Raw genomic sequence first — 19,940 nt, 5'->3', positions numbered from 1 at the left:
TAGAGTGGCCTTTTACCATGCTTCCTATCCTTCTTACAAATTGAGATAGTTTGTTCTTATTCCCTTAATGTCTCTCTTTAAAAACTCCCAAGTTTCCTAGCTATTGTTCCCTTTAAACTTGTTTCCCATGTGCTTATATCAATTTTCTGAGTTTGCTAAAATCTGACTTCTTGATGTCTGTTGTCTTTATTCTGCAGTTTCCCCTCCAACGATTCCTTAGAATGATGTCCTGTATCATTCCATGATCACTTTCATCCAACTTCCTTTCCATCTTCAAATTCTTAACCAGTTACTCTATTTTGTCAGAATAAAATCTAGAACGGCCTGTTTTCCAGTTGCTTTCTCCATCTTCCACAGTAAAATATTGTCTCCAATGCATTGTTGAATAATCTGTGTCCTGCTGCATTATTTTCCCAGCAGATGGCTGGATAGTTGAAGTCCTCCATCGCCACAATGCCCTGGGCTTTGGATGATTTTGTTAGTTTTTTTTAAAAAAGCATCATCCACTTCTTCTTCCTAGTAAGGTAGTCGATAGTAGACTCCTACTATTACATCATCTTTGTTTTTTGCTCTTTTTATCCTTATTATGAGACATTCAATGGATCTACCTCCCACTTCATGGCAGGTGTATTCATGTTTGATATACAAGACAGCACATCCTCCCTTTTTGCTCTGTATTCATATTCCAGTCATATGAATTATCCCACCAAGTCTCTGTGATGCTAATTATGTCATAATTGTGATAGTAGTATTTCTAGTTCACCCTGTTTATTCCCCATGCTTTTTGAATTAATATACTGGCATCTGAGATGCTCATGAGATTTTCCTTCTGTGCTCTCTCGTGTCTCCTTTCTCCCTGCTAGGATTGCCCATGTTCCCTCCAGATTCTGACCCTTCACCCAGTCTCCAAGTTTAGGATTTACCGGTGGGCTTTTGTCTCCTTCCCCTGGGGAAACTAGTTTAAAGTGAAGCTCACTAACTTAGCCAGTCTAAATCTGAAGATACTCTTCGTCTTCCTTGATAGATGGACCCTGCTGCTGCTCAGCAGTCCTTCTTTGAACATCATCCCTTGGTTGAGTATTGTACAATACTCTATTGCAAAATGTTTCAATGTTTCCTTCCTAAATATAGATTCCTTCCTAAATATAGATTCCTATGTGATTTATACATTTATAAGCACATTGAATCAGAGCAGGAACAATAATAGAGGGATTTGGGAAGAAAGCTTATTAGAGTAAGCATCAGAAGAACTGAAGGAATATGGGACATCTGTAGTGTCCGGGTACTGAGCAAAGGTGTGCAGCAAAAGGAATTACATTTTGCATAGGATTTAAAAATTTTATTTCATTCTGACAAGGAATGAAAAACTAACCATTTCTAAATTCTTCTTAACAGGTAACTGAGACCTAGGTAGTCCATCTGACAGGCTGTTATAGAGTCATGGATCCTGGAGAGAGGTCATGTGGTTTTAAGATTCATGCAAGATTCACTTTTGATAACAGTATTTCTGATCAATATTTAAAGGACTATTTTGATAATATTCAACTACTAGCACATTTACCCAGCATTGCTTGGGTCCTTAACTCAATGAATGTTTTTCTTCATTAAAATCATTGGTCTGGGGTGGGACTGGGTATAAGGGGGTTCAATATGCAGGCTGCCCCAGGGACAGAGGACAATCTGCACGATAGCAGCTTGGGACCAGGTGTTAAGTACCTTTCCACAGTTGCTGCAGCTGCTGTGGGTGCAGTTGGGAGAGGGGTGCATGACCCCTTGCTGGGGCACAGACAGACACACAGATAAACAGACACAGATAGACAAACTTTCTGAAATATATAGTAGATAGCTGTCCCTTTCTCCACCCTTGCCCTTTACTGGCCTAGTGGAGTTATAGCTGCCCCAGTACCCCTCTCTGGCTCCTGGCTGCACCCCTGTGGTCATTCTACAGTATAACTGTCCCTCCTACCAAACTTCTTCCTTTCCATTTTATGAGAAACCATTGAATTCCAGACACATCACATTATCCTGGCACACCCAAACCCTTACATTGTTTTAAGTTATGATAAGAGGAAGCTGCATATCAAATTTGGTGGTTCTAGCTCTTACCACTTAAGAGGAGTACTTGAATAAATGGACTCACAGATGGATGTAAAGGCAGAGATGCACATTTCTAAAATATATAGTAAAATGTTTGCTACTCTGTGTTTACACCTATCTATTTTATTATATGAAATGTTTCTATGTTGCAAAATAAACATGTTATTTTACAAAACAATCATTTTCTGTTTCTAAAGTTACTTAAACGATATAACTTGTTAATTCGGTTGCCATACATTTTCCTCTTTCCTGTGTGACAAAATTCATTGTCTGTCTTGTGTTACAGTTTTGGGGATTTGATTCTAGAGTCCATGAAATTCTTTCCAGAATTATCTTGCAATTCTGCTGATGCGGTTCCCTGAGTTATATTTTACCAGAAATCTAACTGTTTCTATGGAAAGATGGATGACTTGCTGAAAGATTTAGGAAATACCTTGACAGAGTTGAAAGTGATAATTTATTCAAAACTACAAATTCTGTTTGATTTTATATAAACCACATCTTTCCATTCTATCTAATCTAAAATCGTTATTTCTGTAGATTTCCTGTAGTTAAAGTATTTGAGAGTACTAAGCATTTACTTTAGCATTCACTATTCTTCTTTTAGATAACTTCCTTGTTAAATGCTTATTTAACATGCTAAGAGCAAGTTTTATGAATTACTTCTAATCACAAAGAATATGGGATGGAAATATGGATGGAAATATTTCTTTTAGATGACTTATCCACGTTCATCTTGGATCTGACAAGAAAATATGGTTGTCCTCATTTTTTTATGTAGCTAAATATAATTAAGCCTTGATATGCTTGCCAAAGTGCAGAGTAGGGCACCACTTGCTGTGTGGAGATAGAATTTAGCAAAGAAGTAGGCTGGGAAGGGCAAATGATCCATTTTCCTAGGCTGCTCAGTGTTTATAGCAACCCAATTTCCTTGCAAAGAGAAACAAAGTGTCACTTCAGTCTTTGAAAATAATTACATTTGGCTGGTCTTGATTGGCGTTCTGATCTGTTGGACAATGGGATTTTTCCTAGTGTTAGTGAGCTATGCTATGGTGCGTTCATTATTGGGTATCTTTCCCTTACTCCAAATGAATGTGAAGGAAATTATGTAGCTGTGCAAAGTATAGTTACCCAGTCCATAACCTAGCTGGTAGATGGCTCCATACTGCCTAATACAGAAAAATGAAGTACAAGTTGAACCTCCAAAAACTGGGACTCCCTTGTCTGGCATGATTCTGAACCAGGAAGCCCTGGCTGGTGGCCCCAGTAGCACAGTTGAGGCCATGGCAGTCCCGGTAGAAGGGTCAGAGCCAGGGATGTGGCAGCCCTGGTAGTGGGTCCAGGGCTTCAACAGCCCTGGTAGCGGGGCTGGGAACATGGCAGTCTGGGCTGCCTGGGGCTGTGGCAGCACGGCGGGGTGGGTGGGGGAGGCTGGCTTAGGCTGGCAACAGGGAGAGGAGGCAGGCTGGGAGCCGGTAGCAGGGAACCTCCCCTGGTGCTGCAAATTCCTTCATTCAGGACTGGTCAGGTCCCCAGGGTGCCAGACCAGAGAGGTCCAACCTGTAACATGTGGATCAGACTTGGAGAGGAAGTAGAGGCTGTGTGGCGGAGGTGACCAATGGGAGTGTGGAATCCACAGAATAAAAATTAGGTATGAGGAAGCCTGAGAGCTAGGACTGAAAAAGTGTGAGCTAGGTGAATAATCTGTTGCTGTGAGGAAGCCACAAAGAGTAGGAGCTAGGTGAGGACTCAGCTCCTTTTGCTAGTCCATTTCACAGGGTAGCATAGAAACCAGCAAAGTGCCCACAATAGTGGGACCATTCCTTACCTTAGACAAGTAATAACAGACACTTGTGAGGGGATGGTAAGAGGTTAATATGCTGTCTGCCATTGTAAGGGTTCTTGGAAACTATTCCTCTTTTTCACAGAGAATCCCCCTGAGGAAGTAAGGTTTTTGTTATTCACCTGATAGCTATCACTTTTAATTTTATATACACATCTGAGTGGATATCTATTGATTTTGAGAGCCTAAATATTGTTTCCAGTGACTAAACTTGCATTAATGATGTTTAGGATATATTACACAGGTCCAGTATTCATGGAAGCATGCAGATGTCATTGAATACCTTGGCAAAAATATGCCTCATGATGGAATATATTACATTTATGAAGAGAAAGTTACTAGAATAAATCCACCGAGAAGAGATTTATTTATCCATTATCAAAGCTTTCTCACAAACAAAATATCTTAATTTAATCCTCTGCATTCTGACACTCTCCTGAAGTTTCCCTGGGCTCCTGGGAAATATGTGATATAGCTCTTCCTTTCCTCTGGATCTGGAGCTGGAGAGATAAGGGGAGATGACAGCTCCTTTCTGGACCTCTGTGATAACCGTCAAGGCTTTGAGTCCCAGCAAGAGACCTGTAGCCATACCATTGGGAAGATCAGGCCCCTGGAGATAGATGAGGCTCATTTCTGGTCTGGAAGGAAAGAGCTGGTACTTTTTAGGTCTGTGGAGTAAAGGGCTGCAGTCTCTTCTGTTCTCCTAACAGCATGGAAAGCTTCCTATGCTGTGTCTCGGGGCCAGAGAGCAGGCTGGGGCAGGGTGTCCTCCAGCGAGGTTAGCGCACTGCAGCAGCACAGGGGTAGGGTGGTGGCATGTTTAACTTGTGTAGGGTGGCGGCTACAAGGCTGCTATTAGAGTAGGGACTCATGCACTGGCTGCAAGGAGAGGAGAGGTGAGTTTGCTTGGAGGCACTGAGGGCCAGGCAGCCTGGCTGCATGCTTCCATGAGGTGTCACGCGGGGCCTCGCCCCGTGGCTGGACAGCACAGACCAGTTTACATTCCAGTACAGGGGCGTGAAAGGCTGGGGCGGGGGCTCTGGTGCCGCTTGTCCCCGGGGGGGGGGGGGCGGCGGCGAAAGAAGCGCGGGGCTGAGTGGGGGGTCTCCTGGGCGGCTGCTCCCCTGCTGGAGGCAGGATCTCCTGGGTGGTCCCCTGGCGGGAGCGGGCGATGGAGAGGCGCTGCGAGTGAGTGGGGGAGGGGAATCTCCGGCTCCTGAGAGAGGCGGCGCTTGCTCTGGGCGGGTGGGCGGAGGGAGCGCAGTCCTCCGGCGGGGGTATGGGGGAGGGGAGAAGGCCCGCATCCTCACAGAGGCAGGGATGACATCACCGGTTCGCCCCAAAGAGGCGCTCTCGAATTGGCCAGGCGGACGGCGCGCTTCCCGCCAATGAGCGTGCGACAGGGCTGCGGGCTCGCTCACGTCAGAGCCCTCTGCCGTATGGGGGTTTATTTTGCTTTGGGCCGCTCTAGCCGCCGCCATTAGAGGGTTCGGGACTTGGGAGTCTGGGGCTACAGATTGCCCCCTCCCCCCCGGCTGTGCCGAGTGGGAGCGCCCGCGGCCGAGCGAGCCAGCTAGGCCGGGAGAGACCATGTCCTGAGCGGGGAGCCGCAGCCAGCGGGGCGGGGGGATGGTGGGGGGCTCGGGGGGGTGCTAACGCCGACTAGTGTCCGAGGGACGGATCCGGGAGCAGGAGCAGGCGGCGCTCGAGGTAAGGCGACTTCTCCCCAGTGGGCCAACCACCAGCGGCTCCCAGCGGGGCCCTCTCTCCGCGAGCCGCCGGGCTGCCTTCTGGGGCAGAGCTCTCCCTGCCCTGCCGGACACTTAGGCCGGGCGGAGGGTCCTGCTCCTCGGAGCCGTCGAGCCTCCCCCTCCACCGCCACAGGCTTCCGTCGCTGGGTGCCCCCTTCTCAGCTCCTCCCCCTTTCCTCGCGCCCCTTTAACGATCCGGCGCGCGGGGGGGGGGGGTGTTAATTGGCCCCTCCCCCAGCGGGGCCCTTGCTGGCTTAGAGCCACCCCATGTCAGTTTCCCAGCGGCAGCCCCTTCCAGCCGCCGGAGCCAGCGCTGCCTCCCACCCGGGGCCGGCAGGGCAGCTCGTAGGCTGCGCGTTGAGCTGGTGGCCGCGCCCGCTTCCCTTTTCCTGACGGGTTGGGGGAAGGGGGCTCCTGAAACTTTTTCTGTCGTGACTCGGGGTCCCGGTGTGGAAAGAGGTCGGAAGGTTGCTTGGGTGTCCTCCCCGGCCACCCTCACGTCCCAGCCTGGGGCTTCAGGCGCCTGCTTCGGGGAGACGCTGCTATTGCAGTTGGCTTGTTTACTGGTGTAGAAATACCTGCGGCGTGAACTAAGTTGGGTGTTTTTGTTGTCGGAGGATTGCCCCCCCCCCCCGCGCTGACTTAAACGGAGACGCGTGGTACATCGTGTGCCCATATAGGCTTTTGAATTCCACCTATTAATACCAAAGTCCTGTTGTCTGAGTGTGAGTCTTTTAACTTGTATCCTAACTTGAATGACTAAGGTTCACTTCTCCATTGGAAAGCAGGAATTTGCTTCTGCTGTAACTGTTACCTGAAAGGTTTCTTTTTGCACTTCTGTATGCACAGTTTATTATTCTACTCCAAAAGCGCTATAGCACGCATTTTAAGGGTCTTGTTAAAGTAACAGGACTCTTAGACACACAAAAAAACAGGAGACTGCCTTGTTTTCTGTGGTTCTCTTTTACTCTGCTGCAGTACTGAGATCCACAGGAGTGAGATCATAGGTCTCCTGACTCCCATTTATTCCCCCCCCTCATTTTTTCTAGATCTGTCTTTACTTCTGTACTACAGAAGCTACCTGAAATTTGTGAATTATTTGTTGTATTTACATGTATTGCAGACAATAGGTTAGCCATAGTTAATGTTGAACTATGTTCAACTATGTACCAAGTTGTATAAAGCATTTGTGATTTTGATGTACAAAGATAACCACAGTAAAACAATCAGATCCTGTTCTGAATTCCATGTAATTTAACAACTGAAATAATTCTTTATTTACAGACTGTAACATAATATAATATTCACTATAAGGAGGACCCCAGACTATCTATATCTCCCTCTCTAGTTTGTAGTTCTACCTACAACATGGTAGCAACCAGCTTGCAGATAAAGATGAACTATACAACCCTCTTTGGAGTTCATTAATGCAACTCTATGAACAGCTGTAAGTGGTTAACTTTGAATGATGCAAGGCACTCTCTTTCCTTCAATCCAGAGTCTGAACACACCTCTTCCTGATTAGTCTCAGCTACCCTATTAGGGCTACATGGTGGTATTATGATTGCAGATGTAGAATCTGGAACCTCTGCATGCTGAGCACAGAACAGCTGCTAAGACCTTTGTTAGCAATGCATCTTTTGATAACAATGAGGAAAATAACTTTTCTAGAATTTGAGAGTTGCCATTTTGAAAAGTAGTTTTTTTTAGAGGTACTGGAACAATAACTGAGTCATTACATGTGAATTTTTAAGCAGTTAACCTAGCTTGCAGATATGTATTTAGGGCAAGGGTATGCAAATTCTGGCCCATGGGCTGGGTCTAGTCCACAGGGTTAATCCCTGCCAGGCTACCACCTCTGTATTTACTTGCACCTCTGCAGGTATTGGGCAATTGCAACTCCTGTTAGCCATGGATCACCATTCGTGGCGAACAAGAGCTGCATTCACCTGATATTTGTAGAGATGCAAATAAATGTAGCAGCGGTGGGTTGCCATTTTTATTGCCTACCCATGACTTAAGGGCATGATAACTTTTTCTAGTGCCAGCATACACTAAACTCTCACCTCTCAGCTTTTTTGTGTGTGATATCAGTTACATACAGATCTGTCAGTCTGCTGCAGATGTTAACTTTTTTTTATTAGTATAACTGTATTCAGAACCTCAAAACAGTAATTCAGGTTTATTCTGCACTTAATTTCTAATAGCATGGTAACTGAAAGAGGACATTGAAACCCCCATTAGTAGTGTTCAGCAATCACCCAGTGGAGTATTTGTATGGTGTAGCAACACAAGCCATCTCCAATGTCATCTGGCTTTGGAAGTGGGAGGCCAAGAACTTATGGTTTTAACTTGTGCATGGTGATGTAAAATTATAAAAAAATTTGTTTTGTCATAGTACTGGACTGGAATAACATTTCTGCATCTAGTGCTGCTCATGGGCTTTTGGAAGCTTTATCTATATGGTGTAATCCTGCTGAAGAAAGCATTTGTTGACAAGCTGGTAGCCACTTCTCTAAATGAAAGATCATGGTCCCCCTCAGCAACCAGATTTGCAAATACACCAGTCCTTTCTTATGATACTAGATGATTCCAAACTGCTCAAAATAGTTAAGACCAAAGCAGACCGTGAAGAGCTTCAGAAACATCTCACCAAACTAAATGATTGGGCAACAAAATGGCAAATGAAGTTTCATGTTGATAAATGTAAAGTAATGCACATTGGAAAACATAATCTCAACTATACATACAAAATGATGGGGACGAATTTAGCTACAACTACTCGAGAGAGATCATGGAGTCATTGTGAATAGTTCTCTGAAAAATCCACTCAATGTGCGGTGGCAGTCAAAAAAGCATCATTAAAAAAGGGATAGAGAGTAGAGACGGCCTCTATATAAAACCATGGTATGCCCACATCTTGAATATTACATATAGATGCAGTCACTTCATCTCAAAAAAGATATATTGACATCAGAAAAGATTCAGAAAAGGGCAACAAAAATGATTAGGGGGTTTGGAACGGGTCCCATATGAAGAGATTAAAAATCTGAGACTTCTTTTAGAAAAGAGGAGACTAAAGGGGGGGAGGGGTATGATAGACGTCTATAACATCATGACACGTATGGAAAAAGTGAATAAGGAAAAGTTATTTACTTATTTCCACAATGTAAGAACTAGGGGGTCACCAAATGAAATTAATAGGCAGCAGGTTTAAAACAAAGAAAAGGAAATTTTTCTTCACTCAGTGCACAGTCAACCTGTGGAACTCCTTGCCAGAGGATGTGGTGAAAACTAGGACTTTAACAGGGTTCCAAAAAGAGCTAGATAGATTCATGGCTGTTATCCAGGATGGGTAGGAATGGTGACCCTAGCCTCTGTTTGTCTGTAAATGGGTGACAGGAGAAGGATCACATGAGGATTACCTGTTGTGTTCCCTCCCTCTGGGGCATCTGGTATTGGCCACTGTTGGCAGACAGGATACTGGATTAGATGGACCTTTGGTCTGACGCAGTATGCCCGTTCTTATGTATTGGCAGTGATCTACAATATTAATTTGTACATAAAATTACATAAATTCCCGTTAAATAAATGGGAATACTAAATAGTTAGCAGCCATTCTTCCCCCCTCCCCTCACTCATCACAGAATCTTAGCTCAAAGTGGATGTTTAGAGACAATAGTTAAAAATACTTCAGGGTCAAAGCAGGGGTGTTAAAATACATGGTTTTTGGTAAGCATGTAGGTGCTGAAACTTTCATTGGTTACATGTTCACACATGGGGTGGGGGAGGGAGAGGCAGCTCTACTGGAGCCGCTTGCCCCTGCGCTGCTGTCTCTGTATTAGAGGCAATAGTGCATGGAGGCTGACTTTTAAGCTGGCTCCCTACAAGCATTGACTCCTGCAGAGCTGACTCCACAGCAGCTTGGGAAGAGGTGGGGGGTTTAGTTGTAACCATGAAAGTCAGTCATTTAAACGTGTACTCTAAAACATTCCTAGGTCAAACCAACATATTCACATTTTATCGTTGGGCAACTTTTGATGTGTGTTCAAACTGAATAGTAATAGTTCATTATAGAAAATCTTGTGGCCTTAATTTGAAGTATAAGTGATGCTTAATATAGTTCTCCAAACCTTAAACAATATGTAAAATAGACAGTCTGTTCTCCATCAGAAGTATTTTATTAGTTGTGTTCAGTGTTCCATGTGAGCTGTAGGCTTCTGTAGCCACACAGGAGAAATTCAAATGCCCAGCTGACTAGCAGAGCATCCATTGTAGGTTTTTTTATTCTATTGGTGGTGCACATTTGCACAATGCCAGGTGCACACTAAACATTCTGCACGTGGATGGAAAAGATTAGAGGGAACGTTGTCTCTGTATGGCACATTTGAGAGTCATCCATCAGCAGGGTGTTGAAGAAAACAAAGTTAGATTAAATTTGTCGATTTAATGCAGCTCTAGTTTCTGTTTTTTAAGCTTGTAATTTTGGGATTTGTATTGGGAGGGAAGAGTCTTGGTTACCTTTCCTACTTATGGACTAGGAACTTGCACTATTTCTTTACAGGTTTATACTCATTAACATGTTTCCTTGTTAACATAAGTATTGAATATATTTAAATAATTTCAATTCCTGAAGAGTCAAGTTAGGTGTGCTTTTGGTAAAATCTGAATTTTAAGTCTTAGTATAATATAGCTTATTTTACACGTAACATGTCCTCCCCATGTTTAATGCCTGCCTCCCACTTGACTTTTTAAAATTATCTTCTGTCTTCCTCTTCTGCATCTTTCTTTTTGATAGTTGTAATTATGATGCCTATTTGCTGAACTATTTGTTCTTGTATAGCATTCTATTTTAAACCATATTTCTCTCTACTACGTAATCATTGATGATCATGAAACAATTAAACTACTGCTAAATCTGCAGAGTAGGTAAACGATTTACTTTTTCTCCACCAATTCTTCTAATATTGTGTTCCCTAACATACTGCAACAGTACCAGCTATTTGTCTACTACAATACATCTTAAATGGTGTAGTAACATTTTAAAATGGAACTAAATTTTAATTGTGTTTGGGGATAGTAAACAAACTTGTACTGGAAAAGTAGAAAAGAACAATTCTGTAGTTATCAAAGTTCAGTTTAGCTTTATAATGGGTGCTACAGATGATAAATGGGAGCAATAAATGAGTATTTTAGTATCAGTTCTGATGTTTTTTTTACACAGGCGATGATGAGGTTACTGCATTAGATGTCAAATGGCATTGCTTCATAAAATCATTCAAATAGCACATAATTGCCACTTTGGAGTGATATTTGAGTGGAATATGTATAACTTTTAAAATATACCAGCTCCATCTGCCACCCTTCGCTGCTGCCTCTGATGGGGGCAGCAGTGCTGGGTGGTAGGGGGCTCCCCAGGAGTGGGGAGCTTGGGCTTAGCAGTTAATCGTGTAGTCGACTACATGTTGATATCTCTACATTTAAGTAGGACTAATAACATTGTAACACTTAGTGTTTCTGCTTTATGGAACTAGTCAGTTTATGTCCATTGTTTCTTGTCCTATTCTCGAAAATTAAGTGAGAAGGTCAAGTATCCTTTTATGTACTTGAAAAGTATTTTCATGTTGTCCTTTGGTCTTCTCTTTTCTAGACTAAACAAACCAGTTATTTCAGTCTTCCCTCACAGGTCATGTTTTCTAGACCTTTAAATCATTTTTTTCTCTTCTCTGGACTTTTTCCAGTTTGTCCACTTCCTTCCTGTAATGTGGCACCTCAAACTGGAAACAATACTCCAGTTGAGGTCTAGTCAGCACAGAGTAGAGTGGAAGAATTGCTGCTTGTGTTTTGCTTACAACACTCCTGCTAATATGTCTCCAAATGTTGTGTGCTTGTTTTGCACTGTTGACTCTTATTTTGCTTGTGGTCTCTTTCCACAGTATTCCTTCCTAGGCAGTCATTCCTATTTTTTGTGTGTGCAACTGATTGTTCCTTTCTAGCTGCAGTACTTTGTATTTGTCCTTATTGAATGTCATCCTTTTTTCTTCAGGCATTTTTTTCAGAGCACGTTGGATTTTAATCAGTATTTCAAAGTACTTGCAACCCTTCCCAGCTTGGTACCGCCACAACCATAATATGTTCTTCCAGCTTGACTCTGCACTGATAACTGTTCTAACCAGTTATACACTCAGTTTATAGTCGCTCTATCAAGGTTGCATTTCGCTAATTTATTATAGTCTCATGTGAGACTGTATCAAAAGCCTTACAAAATCAAGATATAACACATCTTCTACTTCTTCCCCCATCCATGTGGCTTGTTATCCTGTCAAAAAATGATTATGTTGGTTTGGCACAATTTGTTCTTGACAAATCCATGCTGAATATTACTTATTCTCTTCTAGATGTTTGCAAACTGCTAAATTATTTGTTCCCTTATCTTTCTGGGTATTGATGTTAAGCTGACTGGTTTATAATTCTTCATGATGTCCTTATTTCCCTTTTTATAGATAGCACTACATTTATATTTGCCCTCTCCCAATCCACTGGAATCTCCCATCTTCCGTGACTCTTTCTACAATAATTGCTCAGGTATCTCCTTAGTCAGCTCCTTGTATTTCATAATGCCTTGGTGACTTGAGGACCTCTGACTTGTCTTTGTAGTTTTTAACTTGTTCTTTTCCTCTTTTAGCCTCTCATCCTATTTCATTTTCACTGGTCTTCATTATGTTAGATGTCCAATCAATACTGACCTTTATGGTGAAAACTAAAAGCATTTCTGCCATTTTCACATTTTCTACCCTCTCCCCTTAATAATAATAATGGGCCTGTCTGTCCTTGATCTTACTCTTGCTTTTATGTTTTTTGCAGAATGTTTTCTACATAATCCATATTACACTTAGGAAATAATACAAAATGGGGAATAACTAGTTAGGCGATAATACTACAGGTTGGACTTTCATCTTCCAGCATCCTCAGGACCTGACCAGTCTCAGTTGAGTGGATTTGCTGGACCGGGAAGGGGGCGAAGGTCCCTTCCAACATGGCCTGTGCTGAACTCCTGCCCCCTGCTAGGGCTCCAACCCAGCACCACTGCTGTCTGCCCAGCCATGGCTCCCTAAGCTCGTGCTCCCTAGCTGCCACTGCCAGACCTGGAGCTCCGCAGCTGATTCTGCGGAACAGCCTCTGTCTTTGGGGACCTTGGACCACCCTCCACACAAGGGGCTACTGCCACCCCATGTTGCTGCCTCTGTATCCGAGGCAGAGAACCAATGACCCTGAGCTCTGGGGCTAGAGTGCTGCATTCGCTGACAACCACTGCTACCTCACAGCCGTAGGGGACAGAACTCTTTGCTGTGCTACCCGCACCTCTGCATTTCCCACCCTGCCCCCTACCCCCCACATGAGGCTCCCAGCTGAGTCGCTGGCTCCCCTGCTGCACTCCTGCCCCACAACCTGACCTCCCAAACCTGGGCTCTGTGGTCTAGGAACGTCCCTGGTCCTGCCAGACCACGGATGTTGCTGGACCAGAAAGTCCCAGTTAAGAGAGGTACAACCTGTAGTGAGAAAGATCTGGGGATTACACACTGAATGAGTCAACAATGCAAAAAGAGGCAAACATTCTGGAATACCATATATACGACATTTGACATAACTGTTTCACTCTTCTCGACATGGTGAGACTTCATCTGGCTTACAGGGTTCAGTTCTTGATGCTACAGTTTAGCAAAGCTGTGGATGAACTGGAGAGAGTCCAGAGGAGAGCAACAAAAATGGATTTTGTTTTGTTTACAAAAGCTGGCCTATGAGGAAAGATTACAAAACTGGGCATGTTAGTCTTAAGAAAAGACTGAAGCAGGGGACCTGATAAATATGGTAATGATTCTTATGAAGAAAATGGTGATCAATTGTTTCTATGCCACCGAAGATAGGACAGAAGTAATTTGCTTAGCGTGTGGCCAGGGAGGTTCATGTTAGATATTAGGAAAAACTTCCTAAATGTAAGGAAAGTTACTGGCTAGTATAGTTCCCAAGGGAGGCTGTGAAATCCTTGTCATTGGAGATTTTAAAGAACAGGTTAGATTAACATTTTTCACAGAGTTCTACATTTCTAAGATAGTCCTCTATTTTTCTCCTTCCATGTTAGAGGGTCTCTGTGTCCTTTGTTCCCCACTTTTAGTGTTTCAGCTTTCACTAAAAATAGTGTTCTGTCCTGTGTAGAAATGTTTTTTAAATACGATTTTTAAAGACATTTAAGTACAATTAATTTTCCAATAAACCTACTTAAATTTGAAATTCCAACATGTTAAGAACTTAAATTTACTAAAAAATTAAAGAATACGGAGTGGGACATATTAGGTAGGGTTGTAAAGAGGTAACTGCTTATCTGGTAAGCGTTGCCTTACTGGCATGCTGACTGGGTTAATTGGCGTCTGGCCCAGGAGGAGCAGCCCCCGGCCATGATGCAATGTGGCAAGCTGGTTAACATTTTAAACCGTATTTTATACCCCTAATAATGCCAAGGTGCTAAAGAAAATGGAAACAAGAAACTAGTTAGTCACTGGCTGAGCACCTAGAACCAGAATAATCTGCAGTGCTAAACCACCTTTTAACAATAGCCTCTAAAGCAGTTACAATTTTTTTTATTTCAATTTATTCAACCAATTCAATTTATAACTTGTTTATCCAAAGTTAAGAAGCCAGTTGGGAGATGGAAAAAGCAGGAAAGCTTTATTCATAGATTGGAAGAGGAAAATAAGACTAGGTGAGAGAGAATGAGGTCTACTACAGGTTGGACCTCTGTAGTCTGGCACCCTTGGGATCTGACTGGTCCCTAACAATGGAATTTGCTGTACCAGGAGAGGTCCCCTGTCACTTGTCTCCCAGGCACCTGCCGGCTCTGCCTCTGGCCTCAGCTGAGCCCCCACTGCCTTCAGCCAACTGTGCTGCTGCCCATGGCTAAACACCTCAGCCCTGGCATTCCCAGCTGTGCTGCTGGCCCACCTTGCTGTGGCGTTTCCTAGCACTGCCTGAGCTAGGGATGTTAAATATCATTTAATTGTTGAGTAACCTCATGAAATGTTATCGGTTAGTCAACTATTCTATAGTCCCCAGGGGCGGGGCTGGCAGCCACTTTATCATAGACAGGAGTGTGGGATGCCAGGAAGGAGCTGGTCTGCAATGGGAGCCAGTTTAAAAACCAGCTCCACTCACGGACTGGCTGCCTGTCGCCCTGTGTTGCTGCTTCTGAGAGAGAGGTGGCAGCAGTCCCTATCTAAGGGGGAAGTTTGAGCTTCTGGACTTGACACGAGCCAGAACTGAACTGGGCTGCGTATCCGCCCGGCTCATAATGTGCTTTAAATGCAGAGATGCAGCAGGGGTAGGTCCCGGAGCCTTTGCAAGCCAGAACCGAGCCAGGTGGCTGGCCAGCCTGCTAAAAAATTTACTAGTGGGGAGAGGGAAATGTGTGTAGTCTATAGCATTAACCTATACACTTTTGCTTATTGGTTAATTGACTATAATATTACATACCTAACCTGAATCCCCTGCTGCCTGAGTCCCCCGTGCTGCCTGAGAACCTGCCTCACTCTGGGCTATGTCACTGGAGCTCCCTGCACTGCTGTGGGGGCCACCTGCTGCAGGACCGCCTGCTGCAAGGCTTCTAATGCTGCAAGAGCCCCCTTGCTGCAGGGCTCCTGACTGCACTGTGGGATTCCCTGCACTGCATGAGGCCTCTGGTACTGTGCTCCCCATCTTGCCTGGCCTCCCTCTGCCCCTGGGCTCTCTGGTCCAGGAACATCCGTGGTCCTGAGAGACCATAGATGTTGCCAGACTACAGCATCCCAGTTTAGGGAGGTACAATCTGTAGTTAGAATATCTTGAAGGCCATGTCACCAGAAATAGTTCAGTTTATAGATATTTCCTTTGTATAATGTTTTAAATGCAAAACTTTTATTAAACTTACTTCCTCTCCTCCATGTTTCCAGTACATTTAAAGCGACTTTAAATGCAGTTTCCTGCATTTTTAATCCCGTTTGAATTTCAATCGTAATAGAGATTGATGCAAATCCTGAAGAACAAAAATAATTTAGCTAGTCATAATTCACTATCATCAAACATAAAAAAGCCCTGAATAAATGTATTTTAAGCAATTATAGTGCCTAAATAAGTGTGTATAGATACAACATATCCTTCTTGTTAGTGAGGGCTATGTTTAGTTGTAAATCAACATATTTTAACAATTGCTGGCTAATGAGAATCATCCTTCAGATAAGTGAAGTACAAATAAGACAAAATAAACATTTAAAATCACTTTGATTTAAATCAGTCTGCCCAGATTTTTCCTATTATACCTTGAATATTCCCTTAAATTTTGGAACTGGTAGATTGCAGTGTTCAAAAACTTTCGTGTTAGAGGGAAACAGAAATTCCATAGGCCTTGGTTTGCTCGGCCAAACTTATTGGTTCTGAAAATCTTTTTCACAAGTTGAATAAATATATAATCACAGAGTATTCTCAAATTAATACAGGTTAGTCAATTTTCAGATCTGATGTTAAAGTGTAGCAATTTTAATATAAAATGATAAATATTAGGCACCAAAGTAGACCCATACTAAAGTTTCAAAAGAATCAAATATTCACTGTCCGATGCAGTATAGGCAATGTTATTTTTCTTCAGAATTCCAATAATGGGCAAATTAATCTGTTTTTTCTTTTCAAGTCTCATACAGAAATGAAAGCTCATTTGCAAGACTGATTTTTTTTTAAATGAGTGAAACACCAAAAAACTCTCAAAATCCTCTTTCATTTTTTTTTCTTATAGTATTTCTTTGTGACAATCATTCTGGCTAACAACATTGGCCACCTCCAGTCTGTAAGAGTTTCAGATACTTATTTCAATGTACTAGAGCCCCTTTTGAGCCTAATTCAAAGACCACAGAAGTGAATAGAAAGACTCCTACCAAATTTAGATCAATTAGAGCCCAATGTAGGCTGTTAACATGTAACCTGTATTTAACATTAACAATTACTTTAGGAATTTAAGATTCTAAAAAAAATAGTACAGAAAACTTAGTGACATGATCTGTAACTAGGTCCCTACCGTATTCACAGGTCCATTTTGGTCAATTTCATAGTCCTAGGATTTTAAAACTTGTACATTTCATGGTTTTACTTATTTAAAGCTGATACAGAACCAGCAGCACAGGGTGATAGCTAGCTCCCTGGGAACGGGGCCTGGAGCTGATGTGTAACCATTTAGATTTGAATGGTTACACTGTGACATCCCTAATGAAGGAGGGGATATGGGGTAAGAGGGAGCAGGACTGTGGCAGGTGCTTGGTGTGAGAGGGTATGGAGTGCTGGTTCTAGAAGGAGTAGTCAGGGCTTGAGGTCCAGTAGAGGGGTCATGGTGTAGGAGGTGGTATGGATTCTGGCTGTGAGGGGGATCAGGCCTGGGGCAGGTGCTTGGAGTATGAGGGTTCAAGGTGTAGGAAGGGAAATGGATACTGATTCTGTGAAGGGGATCATGGCTGGGGTAGGGATATTGGGCTTCAGGAGGGAGCACAGGATTGGGGCACGAGGAGTATGGGGTACTAGCTACAGGAGGAGGTGGTGGTTGGTGTGCCATTAATTAGCCCATTTATCTACATTTAATATCCCTACTAGGATATGCATGTATCAAAGGAGGAAAAGGGTAGAATGGGGTCTTTATTTTCTAAGCTGACAACTGCAGCCTCCAAATGAGTTCCTTCTCACACTGCAAATAATCAGCCATTGCTTTTGGGGACAAATGATTTCATTGAGAGCTTTTTAAAAAAGCATTAATGGATCAAATTCCATATCTGTTAAATCCTACTCGGCATCATGAACCATTGTCAACTGGAGTCAATGTAATAAAGACACAGGCATTTGCTGAATAAGCACCAGTTATGGACACAAGTTTCATAGTGTTTGTCCTTATTTTTGATTCTGTAACTGATAATTTTAGCCTTACTCTATAAGGGACCTTGAGAAACGTGAGCCTAATAATTGACCTATTTTTGTTACTCCCTGTAACACACACTTTAAAAACAGGCCCTTGTAATATAATATGGTGAGGATAATAGCAAAATATCAAACTGCTAGAGTGATTTGTAGACAAGTATACTTTGGTTTGCTTACATGTTGAGGTGGCTTTATTTTCTTTGCATAAAAGATTGTCTGAAGAGGGCAACAAGAAGTGTGTTAAGTTAAGGCTTGTTTCCACTATTCTGGGGATCGACACTGCAGCAATCGATCCACCAGATGCCGATTTACTGGGCCTGCTTAGATGTGATAAATTGATCTGAGTAGGGATGTTAAAATGTCTGTATTCAGGTAAACATGTATGTAGCTGCTGAAAATTTTAGCGGCTACACAATTACATGTGGGGTGGGAGGCAGCTTGCATTTCACCCCATCCCTTGCTGATACAAAGGCAGCAGCATGGCAGGAGAAGGAGCTCTGTGTAACCATAAAGATGACTTACTGCATACAATACATGACTTCATTTCTGTAGCCAAAGTTGTATAGATTAGATCAATGGCAGGATTAGTGTAGACAAAGCTTTATGGTAAGAAGTCTCCGAACAAGACTGCTCATTTTTATGGTAAGGTCTTTCAAGTGTAATCCTTGTCAGTTAAACAACTACAGTTTTTTAGTCAGAACTTCTGCCATACTGGAAACACTGAGTTGTAATCTGCATTTTTTTTAATGTTCTGTTTGAATACTAGTAAGTTTCTGAAACTTCTCAAAGGAACAGAACTTCACTAAGTCTCACTTTGGTAATCTACAAACCTGCTATTTATCAGCAGTTAAACTAGGGATGTTAAGAAGTGGGTATTTCACTAGTTGTGAAGTCGATAGAATTTTTATCAACTACATGATTAGTCAATAAGGGAAGGGCAACTCAGCTCCTTCTACATTTAAACTGCAGAGCTGCAGCGGGGGTTGTTCCCAGACCCTGCGTGAGCTGGGACTGAGCCGAGTTTGCTCAGTCCTGGCTGGTGCTAGGTCCAGCAGGCCCAGCTGGGACTCCCCATGGACAGGGGCTGCTGTCAGAGCAGCAGCCTTCTCTGCCCTTCCTCCCCCTGGTAGCAGCATGGGGGGGAGGTGGCACCAGAGATGATGCTCAACATCTATGAAAATTACACATCGTAAATTGTAGTTTTCTAAAATCACTAGAAACAATGTTCATTCTGTATCAGACCAGGGAGACGCGGAGCAGCGTTTCTTGCCCCGGAGGATGTGGGCGGCAGGACCGCGGCGCGTCTGGGTGGTCCCGCCACCCGCGTCCTCCGCGGCATTGCTCTGCGTCGGACCCGGGCGGCGGCACCGCGGCGCGTCTCGGTCCCGCCGCCCGCGTTTCCATGGTCTGCTGGCGGGGGGGCGCAGCTAGTGCGCGCCCCCTTCCCCCCCCCCCGCCCCAGCAGACCAGGCTTTTCTCGCGGACGCCTGTGGTAGACCAGCTGGGGTGCTGCCAGTTGGTCCCTCAGCGCCGCTCCTCGGCGCTACTGGACCAACCCGGCAGCACCCCAGCTGCTCTGCCCTAGGTGTCCAAGTCAGCCGCTGCTGAAACTGACCAGCGGCTGACTACAGGAAGCCCTGGGCAGAGTTGCTCTGCCCCGGGCTTCCTGGAATCAGCCGCTGATCAGTTTCAGCAGCAGCTGGCTTGGGGACAACTGGGGTAGAGCATCTGTGGTGCTGCCGGGTGCTGAGAAACTCTGTCTCGGGCTTCCTGTAGTCATCCGCTGGTCAGTTTCAGCAGCGGCTGAATCTGGATGCCAGTTCTGACTTAAGTACAAACCTACAGTCTCTATCTTGTACGTAACCCGGGGACTGCCTGTACAATTAACCCACAAGCCTATGCTTATCCGTTAATCTTGTCGATTTCATGCATTTCCTCCTGCTGTCTCTGTATCAGAGGCAGCGGGGAGGAGGGGAAGGATGGTGGTGGTGAGCAGGAGCTGGCTTAAAAGCGGCCAGGGGCTGCTGCTGGACCAGCCTCTGTCTGGTGGGCTCAGGCTCGCTGCAGACAGGCTGGTTCATGGCAGCCTCTCCTGCCATTCCGGCAGCCCCCCACAGCAGCCTCTGTTCATGGGGAGCTCAGATCCCTGTGGACAGGGGCTGCTGCCTCTGTATTAGCCTGGCACCCTGGGAATGGAGCTAGAATATACTGGCTGCCGGCCCCACCCCTGGGGTCTATAGAATAATCATGTAACTGTTAAGATTTCATGC

The 19,940-nt window shown here is 44.0% G+C and overlaps 1 protein-coding gene across 1 annotated transcript in view; it reads left to right on the top strand.

The window, feature by feature from the left end:
- Window positions 1–5,377: 5,377 nt before the first annotated feature.
- The window catches only part of ZRANB1 (zinc finger RANBP2-type containing 1), a 65,650-nt gene continuing 51,087 nt past the window's right edge, over window positions 5,378–19,940 (top strand). Inside the window, exon 1 of the mRNA XM_075935293.2 lies at window positions 5,378–5,650. The gene's annotated coding sequence lies outside the window, so the exon portion shown is untranslated. The remainder of the gene's footprint in view (window positions 5,651–19,940) is intronic.

The sequence above is a fragment of the Pelodiscus sinensis genome, chromosome 8, assembly GCF_052426305.1.
Source record: "Pelodiscus sinensis isolate ZL-2025 chromosome 8, ASM5242630v1, whole genome shotgun sequence".
Lineage (NCBI taxonomy): Eukaryota > Metazoa > Chordata > Testudines > Trionychidae > Pelodiscus > Pelodiscus sinensis.
This window is presented reverse-complemented; position numbering and strand designations above follow the sequence as displayed.